The sequence below is a fragment of the Salvelinus fontinalis genome, chromosome 19, assembly GCF_029448725.1.
Source record: "Salvelinus fontinalis isolate EN_2023a chromosome 19, ASM2944872v1, whole genome shotgun sequence".
In the NCBI taxonomy this organism is placed as follows: domain Eukaryota; kingdom Metazoa; phylum Chordata; class Actinopteri; order Salmoniformes; family Salmonidae; genus Salvelinus; species Salvelinus fontinalis.
The window spans coordinates 4,926,437-4,935,293 of NC_074683.1; positions in this window are offsets into that span (position 1 = coordinate 4,926,437).

An 8,857-nucleotide genomic window follows, 5' to 3' on the forward strand; every position below is an offset into this window, starting at 1 on the left:
CGTTTTTAGTTACTTGCATTCAATTGTTAATATTAATAACTTCGAAGAGGTTTCCATCACAAAAAAGATTGCTGTTTTGATACTGCTGTAAAAGTGCAGTAACTGCAGTTGACTGTGGTATTTTGGACGCAGTAGTTGCAGAATAACGGTAGTGTATTGCAATTACACTGCAAAATTACTGCAGTAAAAAAACATAATTTGGACAAAGTACTTGCAGCATACTTCAGTTATACTGCACTCTAAATGCAATCTTTTTTTCGTAGTTTTTTTTTCTGTTAATAATGCACAAACAATTGAAGAGGGGGTTAGAAGTATTGTTTATTTATATCTATGGAAAGCTGATTAAATACTTTCTTTTAATTTCACAAAGTAACTTGGTGAACCATTCAGTTCGTCAGATACCTTCAAACCAATTAGTTTTGACATTGCACAAGTATGCAGCAACATTGATTTTTTGGTAACGCTTTATCTGTTTTCTGGTTGGTTGTCATGTGGCTCTGAGAGGAAAGACCTATGTGTTTTTGCACCCCTTGTGTGAGATTTTACACATGAATGGGGCTAGATGTGAGAGGTGAGCTGGCCTGACCTCAGGTCACAAAGCAAGACAATTCCAAGTATTGCTTTTATGGTGTGGAACACTCCTGTGGCCCCACGGTGGGAGGAGTTTCAGCAACTCCCATTTTAGAAAAGAGTTGGTAGCATTGCTACTTCAAGGATTCCATTACTAGCTCTCACACTGAGATGATATGGAATCACACATGGACCTGCATAGAAATAAAACTCCCTACTGTTTAACACAAAAATAAACAGTTTACCATATTTTTTAAAGCATCTATGCCAAATAAGTGTTTCTAGTTTACTTAACTTATCTCCAAATTAAAAAATTGCATAGGCGACATACATGGACTTATACTTGCAGGATGACACATGAACTGTACCTTCAAGGTCATTTTAACAACATAAAAATGTATGCATTGAGAATAAGGGCTTTGAACATAAAATGTATGCTTACAATGCCGATTCCTTTACGTCCAATGTCTCCTTGACTCACAAGTTGACAGTTATACTGTGTTAGTAACCAAGTGGGAAATGGAAATTTACCACATAGAACTGGGAAAAATACATTTGAACGGCCCTCCAAATGGTAATTTCTTATGGGAAACTCGTCTATCATCCTGCACTCCCACTTCTCCCACATGCTGACGTCACCTACTAAAGAAATGAACTTGATAACGGCATTTCATCAGTTAAATGCAAAAACAAAACATTATTGATAAGAAGCAATCTATTAATATGTTTTTTTTTAAACACTGTCATTTGTTAACAAGCATGATAGCTGTACTTTTAGTTTATGGTTTACACAGCTTGTTGGCCATTAGCCAATCAGTGTTTCTCAACTAGTTAAAACCACGTGAATGGATCCAACTGGTATTTACGACTTCACAACTGGTAAATTCCCACCTCCAACTTGGTTATGAACGCAGCATTACTCTATAGATAATTCAGAAACAGAGAGTCAGTGAAACAATACCATACAGGGGGAAGGATTAGGGGTTTCATGTACACTCTTTCTTTGGTTGTCCCCATGGGAGAACTCTCTGTGGAAAGGGTTCTACATCTAACCCAAAAGGGTTCTACCTGGAGCCTAAAATTATTCAAAGGGTTCTCTCATGGGGACAGCCGAAGAACCCTTTTAGGTTTTGGATAAAAACCTTTTTGTCAAAGTGTAGGTTTCACATTATTTCTTCACAAAACTAACACAGTGTCATAGTATTCCACCTAACAGTCTTATACTCACTATATTATAACATAATTTGAAAACTCTGAACTATGATGATGACATACTGTAAATAAGAAGTTTGTTGCCACTTAGAAGTCAGAACAGAGAATAGGCACTCTTCAGAAGGGAGTGACAAGTGGTAAACTACAGCAGGCCTACTGTATGGTGTTCTGGCATCACCTGAAGGTAGGGGGAAGTCAAAGTGGCTCCCTTCACTACTCAGGACTAGTACTGAGTCTATTGCAGGACTCTCCAACCCTGTTCCCGGAGAGCTAACTCCTGTAGGTTTTTGCTTCCACCCCATTTGTAACTAACCTGATTCAGTTTATCAACCAGCTAATTATTAGCTGGATAGCCCTGGTCTAGTATGTGCAACAACATGAAGCCAGCCATCTTTGTTTTTGTTGGAAACATCATCTATCATATAAATAATTTAGTACTTTCCACAACACTGGCATCTTTGTAATTTTCTGTAAGGATGAAGCACCATGTCATATAGCCTACAGCAGTGGTTCACAACCAGGTGTACTTGGCCTATCCACAGGGGCTACTTGAGAAAGCTCAAGAGACCATAGACTTACTGGTCAGATGTACATGAAGGGGTACTTCAGGGGTACTCCAGGCACAGTAAAATTCAGTTGGTGATACAGTAACCGAAAAAGGTTGGGAACCACAGGCCTATAGTATGCATTTTCACCTATATTTATAATATTTAAGACATTATAGCCTACTAAGATATTCATATCGTTGTTCTCTCCAAATCATCACATTTGCATCAGTGTTCATTTTGGCACTATTTTTTTAGATTTAGTCTAGTCTTAGTAATTTTTGACAAAAATGTAATTAAGTCTTAGTCACATTTGTCGTTTGAATAATGATTTAATCTAGTTATTGTGAAAATGATGAAAACAGTGGGACATTTTAGTCAACTACATGCCCTTTCATGTTTGTCACATTTGAGTTATAAACCATAAATCCCTGACTTCCATGAGCACAAACATACATAGCCTTGTCCTACAAACTTGCATAGCATTATATTATCTTCCTAACAGCAGAAATATACAGTGTAAGAAAAATATTATATTATATAAGAATTATCTGGCCATGTAAAATCCAAATTCAGCCTACATAAATATTGCACATTAAGTACAAAACAGACACACACAAGCAGAGGGAGAGAGCAAGTGCGAGAGAGATTTTCACCAAATGGTATCGTAAAGTTGTATGATTTGCACCTCAGCAGCCACATTGATGCCCAAACGTAGAACGGGAGGTATTAATGACTGTTTCGCCCAATGATGTAGTCGAGTAACTAAACATCGAGTTCCAAGTCCCCTGTGCTTGAGTCCGAGTTCGAGTCACCAAAGGTCGAGTCGACCCTATGGTTAAAGTTCAAGTCCCAGTGCTCGAGTCTGAGTCACTGGGTCCATACTAAGTCAAAATAAAGTTATTTAGACAGCCAGATATAGCGTAGTGGCAAGAGGGATTTAGTCAATAAATTGTTTGTGCCAACAAATGTTTTCATATAGGCAACAGGTAATGTTACCAGGGCCACGATATACATTTCATGAATAAATTCGACGTTATTCAAAATGTTAGAGACGCATGATTGTTCTATGGCATATTTCTATGCGAACATTCAAAAGCGTTGCCTCCTGGTGAACGCGACCCAGGTTGTTAGCTATAGCTAGCTAATGAGCTAACATGACAGAACAAGGTAGCCTAAACAAATGGTTAACTGTCCAGTCCACAAGATCCTAGTTTAAGAACGGCATGCAATATACTTTATGAATGTCAAATGCGGCCCGCCAATGCACGATAGAAAGAAAAGTATATATTTTAGATGAGATTTGGGTTTAGTATAGGCATATAGGCGTATCACAGTGGGGGGAACAATTTATTAAGATGGAATTCCAAAATGACCTTAGTTAAATTGACTTTGCAATAAAACTAATGATTGTTAATTATTATTTTTCTCTACACAGATTAAGCCAATTCCTCGTTATCTAAACAACATGTTCAATTGAGAATGCATTAATGATTTAGGTAACATTTTACTTAAAGACCTTCAGTTATAATGCATTATGGTGATGTTATAATGCATCGTAAGACGTGTCATGCAATATACCTTTCTATAATGTTATCATCTAATAATGATGCTGATTCCTGAATAAATAATAGACATTTTGAGTCAGCTGCAAATGTCCTTTATAAGCATAACATATAATCTCTTTATAAGAGATTATTAATCATGTTGTTTATAACAAGCAATAAAGCATTTATAGGCCTACCTGCAGGCAATGTTAACAAAGTGTAAACACGATTTACCTCCACTAGCCTATTCAGTTGTGTAACTTTTCAAAAAGTCATGTAAATCTCACCTACTTAGAATAACATTAACTAATTAATCTACCATATCATAATGATTTCTGATTGCATAAGAAACCAATGTAATCTAAGACAGAAAATACTTCAGACTGATTAAGAGAGTAAACTTTGGTATTTTACCTCCACTAGCCTATTCAGTTGTGTAACTTTTCATAAAGTCATGTAAATCTCACCTACTTAGAATAACATTAACTAATTAATCTACCATATCATAATGATTTCTGATTGCATAAGAAACCAATGTAATCTAAGACAGAAAATACTTCAGACTGATTAAGAGAGTAAACTTTGGTATTTTATCTCCACTTTATCTCCACAATCTAATATTCGTCGTGAGACGCATAGGCTACTTGAACTAAAATGTTGTAGTATATATTTATTATTGATATATTCGTAGCCAATCGATGATCATCAATATGACTTCGAACAAGAAAAGAGCTCATGGCCAACATTTCCATTGTAGTAAACTCGTGTTTTGGATTGGCGGAGGGTAAAGATCGGAAGTAGTTTATTTATGCTAATGGTGTTGGGGTTGTAGATATTTACGTTCGACGGCGGGAGCCGCCCTTCATTCACCACATGGTTAAAAGCAGGGTACGTTCGCGCCACTTTCACAATTTTACTACGATTCACAAAGTCCTGCCGAATCAAAATAGCAGCATACGGGGATCTGTTTTTTTTTTTTTTACTTTGCTACGAAGCAATTTACAAGTTTATGGTTTAGTTTCGTAGGTATGCTTGGAGCAGTGACAGTAAACGGTAAGTCTGCAGTAGTGAGTGAAGATGGTGGATTTCAGAGGAGAATGTCTTAGTACGCGCATGTTATTGACAAGAAACCTGTTGTTAGCCTCTTCATGGGATGCGACTGTAGAAGTTAAACAATGCTTATTTATGCATTCTATTTACCAAATTGATGCAGGGATTATATTCTATATCGGCTGTTTTTGCATTTAAAACAATGTAACGTTAAAAGGCGCATGGCCCCTTCCTCCATAGTTCTGAGAATGAGGGAGATTTGAAAAGCGTGCACTGCTGCCTCTGCAATGCCTCTACTAGTTTGGCTAGTGTAAGTGAACGTTACTTTTGGTAATTATGTATTTGTCGCTAGAAATATATTTGTGTAATGGTATACATTTTATGCCCAGACAATAAATAAAGTTGAGTTATTTTGTCTGTGTTCAGTGGTGTGTGCGTTAAAATGCCTCCAGAACAAAGCAGTAACACATGGGGCTGAAGGCCGCGCGCCTCTGCTAGCTTGGCAGGCTATGCCAACGAGCACTTAACTAGCTAAATTACTTTGCCTGTCATTCAGATAGCTCGTTAGCCACCCGCTGGTTGATACCTGAATAAAATTATTGCTGGGCAGACTTTGTTTCTCATGATAAGTACCCATATCATGCAGTCGGTGACATCAACAATGTTGAAAAATATGCGCAGAGTTGAAGGCCGGGAGGCAACTTTAGCTTGCTACAGTAATGGCTGGCGGTTTTGAGCTTCGTATATGTTCTTGTTTTCATACGTTGGTGTACATCTTTCCCAAATTTTGTACCAGACTCTCAATCTATGATTTCCCACTAACATTAGCATGCCGAAGTTGGTCTCAACGTGACACTTGTCGTGGCATGGGCTGGCCAGCGAACGTTAGCTAGCTTCTCACATGCTTTGTATGCAGCTTCTTGATGTGTGGATTCATGTTAAGTTCGGGAAATATCATTCGCGTGGGGCGCTTGGCCAACTAGCGGGGCATATTCCCACCCCCCAACATGTGTAGGCTATGGATGTGTGAAGTTGATTATGGGTTATATTGGTGGTTTATTACACTAAAATGTATTGCGGACTCGGCCAGCGCCATGTTAGCTGGTGCACAGCGTGGGGGGAGGGGTATTGAATTTAACGCATGTGCAGTTCCCACGACGTGGGCCACAAATTGCGCATTTCATACAAGATTTACGTTTGCCTTAACTTCCAAGAATCTCACTACTGGATTAATTAGCACCATGTTGGTAGATTGCGTGCTTGATCTTTACGCCTGTCCAACTCGCCTAGTGTGACGCATTGACAATATCCGTTTGTTTAATTAACTCTGTAAACACACTTGAAAGTAACATTGATCCAGCTAATATCAACATGGGGTACTTTTCGATTTGTATTGCCAAGCATGTCACAATGTATTCCTGTTCTGAAATCGTTTTGCATAATGGCAAGGAAAATGCATAGTGTAGGTTTAATTTCTCAACTAGTGATCAAGTGCTCAACCTTAGCCCTTTGAATTTTAGAAAATTCTGTGCATTAGTCTTAACATAAACAGTAGAAATTAATTGCCTTTTCTCTCCTTTTGCAGACACTCATTACATTGTGATGCACCCCCAGAATCAGATCCCAGATCACAAGTAATTGACCCCGAAGTCTAGCATCTGTTGACGTTGGAATGCTTCACTGGACTGGCAGTCACTGTAGCGTCAAAGTGCTTACAGTGCAGGTAGTCTTCTAATATCTACTGCAGTGAAGGCACTTTAAGCACTATACTGACACTGTCTTCATTGTACACTAATCTTTCAAACCTTCACTGGTGCTTATGCTAAGGTGCATCTAGTGCAGATAGTGAATTAGACTAGCACCTACTGCCCTAAGTGCTCCTTCTGGCATAAGGGTCTGGGACTCATCTGGTCTATGACGTGTATGATTTATTCTTGCAGATCTCTGCTAGTTTTGCATAGTTGCACTACAAGAAAAATTGAGTTGTGCAAATCTATGCAAAACTATCGGTGGCCTGTGTGTCCATCTGTCCTGTTGATTGTCTACATTGACATTGGTTGAGCATCCTGGAAGGCTCTTGGACATCCAAGACCCTTTCTCCCACAGAAATGTTAATGTGTGCTGCAGATGGGTTTCAGCAGTATTAAAGTGCTTATAGTGCAGGTAGTTTTATGGATATCTACTGCAGTGTGAGCACTTGAAGTACTTCTAGATGCATGCATCACCACCGGGTACAGCAGATGCCACTTGGGGCTGGAGCCACTGGTCTCTGGTTAGTTTTGCTGGTTTGCTTTCAGCTTTTCAATGTACTGCTGTGCAAATCCATGCAAAACTGATCATAGCAGTGATTTTTAATCATTCATCAGAATAGCAATCCCTTTCTGTGCAGGTTGGGATAGGCAGCAATGCTCATTACTTGTATGGTATTGCACTTGTCCCGGCCTGTTGAGGACTTGGGGAATTGTCCTGCTGCAGAAGGTCTCTCGGGTGACATTAGACCACACTCAATCTCTGAATGTTTCCAATAGATTTGAAGGAGTGTCTTGATTTGCCGACTGCTTTAATAAGTAAATTAATTTTGCTTACGCCTCACTCTGTAAACAGTATCTGGCTTTCATTGTAGTTTATGTCCATGCAGTTGAAGATGGTATTGTTATTTCAAAGATGAATGTGAGTAACATTGTTGAAAGCAAATGTTTGAATGATCTAGGACAAAATAAAATGTTGATTTCAAGACATTGGGATGAAGGTTTTATGTGTGAAATGGTTTCTCTCACAGCTTTATACGCCTTCATTTGTCATGTTAAAGGCGTAAACAAATGTTTTATATGGAGACTAAATCTGTTTAGTGGCTGTGATAAGCATTGTTTTTGTTCAAATGAAGGTTCTGTTGCTCCTTAATCTGACCCTTGAGCAAGTAAAAGCAAAGCTATAACGTAGCTGTAAACCATGTCTAATCCATATGTCATGGGCTTTGTAGAAATAGTTTGAAGCCACTTTCCACAATTAATATGCTCTGAGTATGAAACCAAGCCCATTTGAAATTACATGGCCAATGTGGTGAGATGCTCTATGGCAGGGATGTCAAATTCATTCCATGCAAGGCAGAGGAGGAAGCGCGGCCCGAAATTTGTCCACTAGAATAAGCCCACGAAGTGAGGAATTGAAGTCGATGCGCATGTCTAATTTGGTCAACCAAAAAATGTATTGACTATTTTGCTACATGAGCCTTATTTGATTGAATAGAAGTTCTGTGATGGTTAGGTTATGAATGCGCTTATTGCATTTTGGCAACTGACCCAACAATTGCTAAATCAGAGTTGTGCGTGTTCAAGAGATGGAGAACGTGTATATAACTCGTTTTAGTATGGATATTGAGGCCTTCCACCATTTTAAAGTAGCCAACTGGGTGGGGATTCCAGCATTTGCAAAAATCAGCCAATGAAGAAAATTTACTACTGTAAAATGGAGATGGCACTGCCCATGCCGTCAGGTGCTGTAGTGGCACAGAAGGATGTAGCCTTTTCATATTTGCCTTAATTGGCTAGAATGGTCCTGCCTTCCATCTTTGAGGACAATCAGTTTCCATTGTTAAAGCGGTCACTAAAAGACTGTCTCTGGCAGTGAGTTTTTTTGTCTTAAGTATACAAACAGGTGATGGGGGTTCCTAACTAATCCGGTACAATGGAGTAGTGAAAACCCACCAACACTTGACCCTCCATTCAATGAACTTGACACCTGGGGTGTGTTCAGCAGGACAATGTTTTGGAACGTTCAGATGGAAATGTAATGTAGAACAAATATTCCTCCATGCAGATGGCTTTTCATGCCATTTCTATCTGCAATGTTTGGCACATATGAACTGAACTAGTTGTTGATTGGTTTAAGCCTTAACGAAATCCTATTAACTACATGTAGGTTGAGGTATTCTGT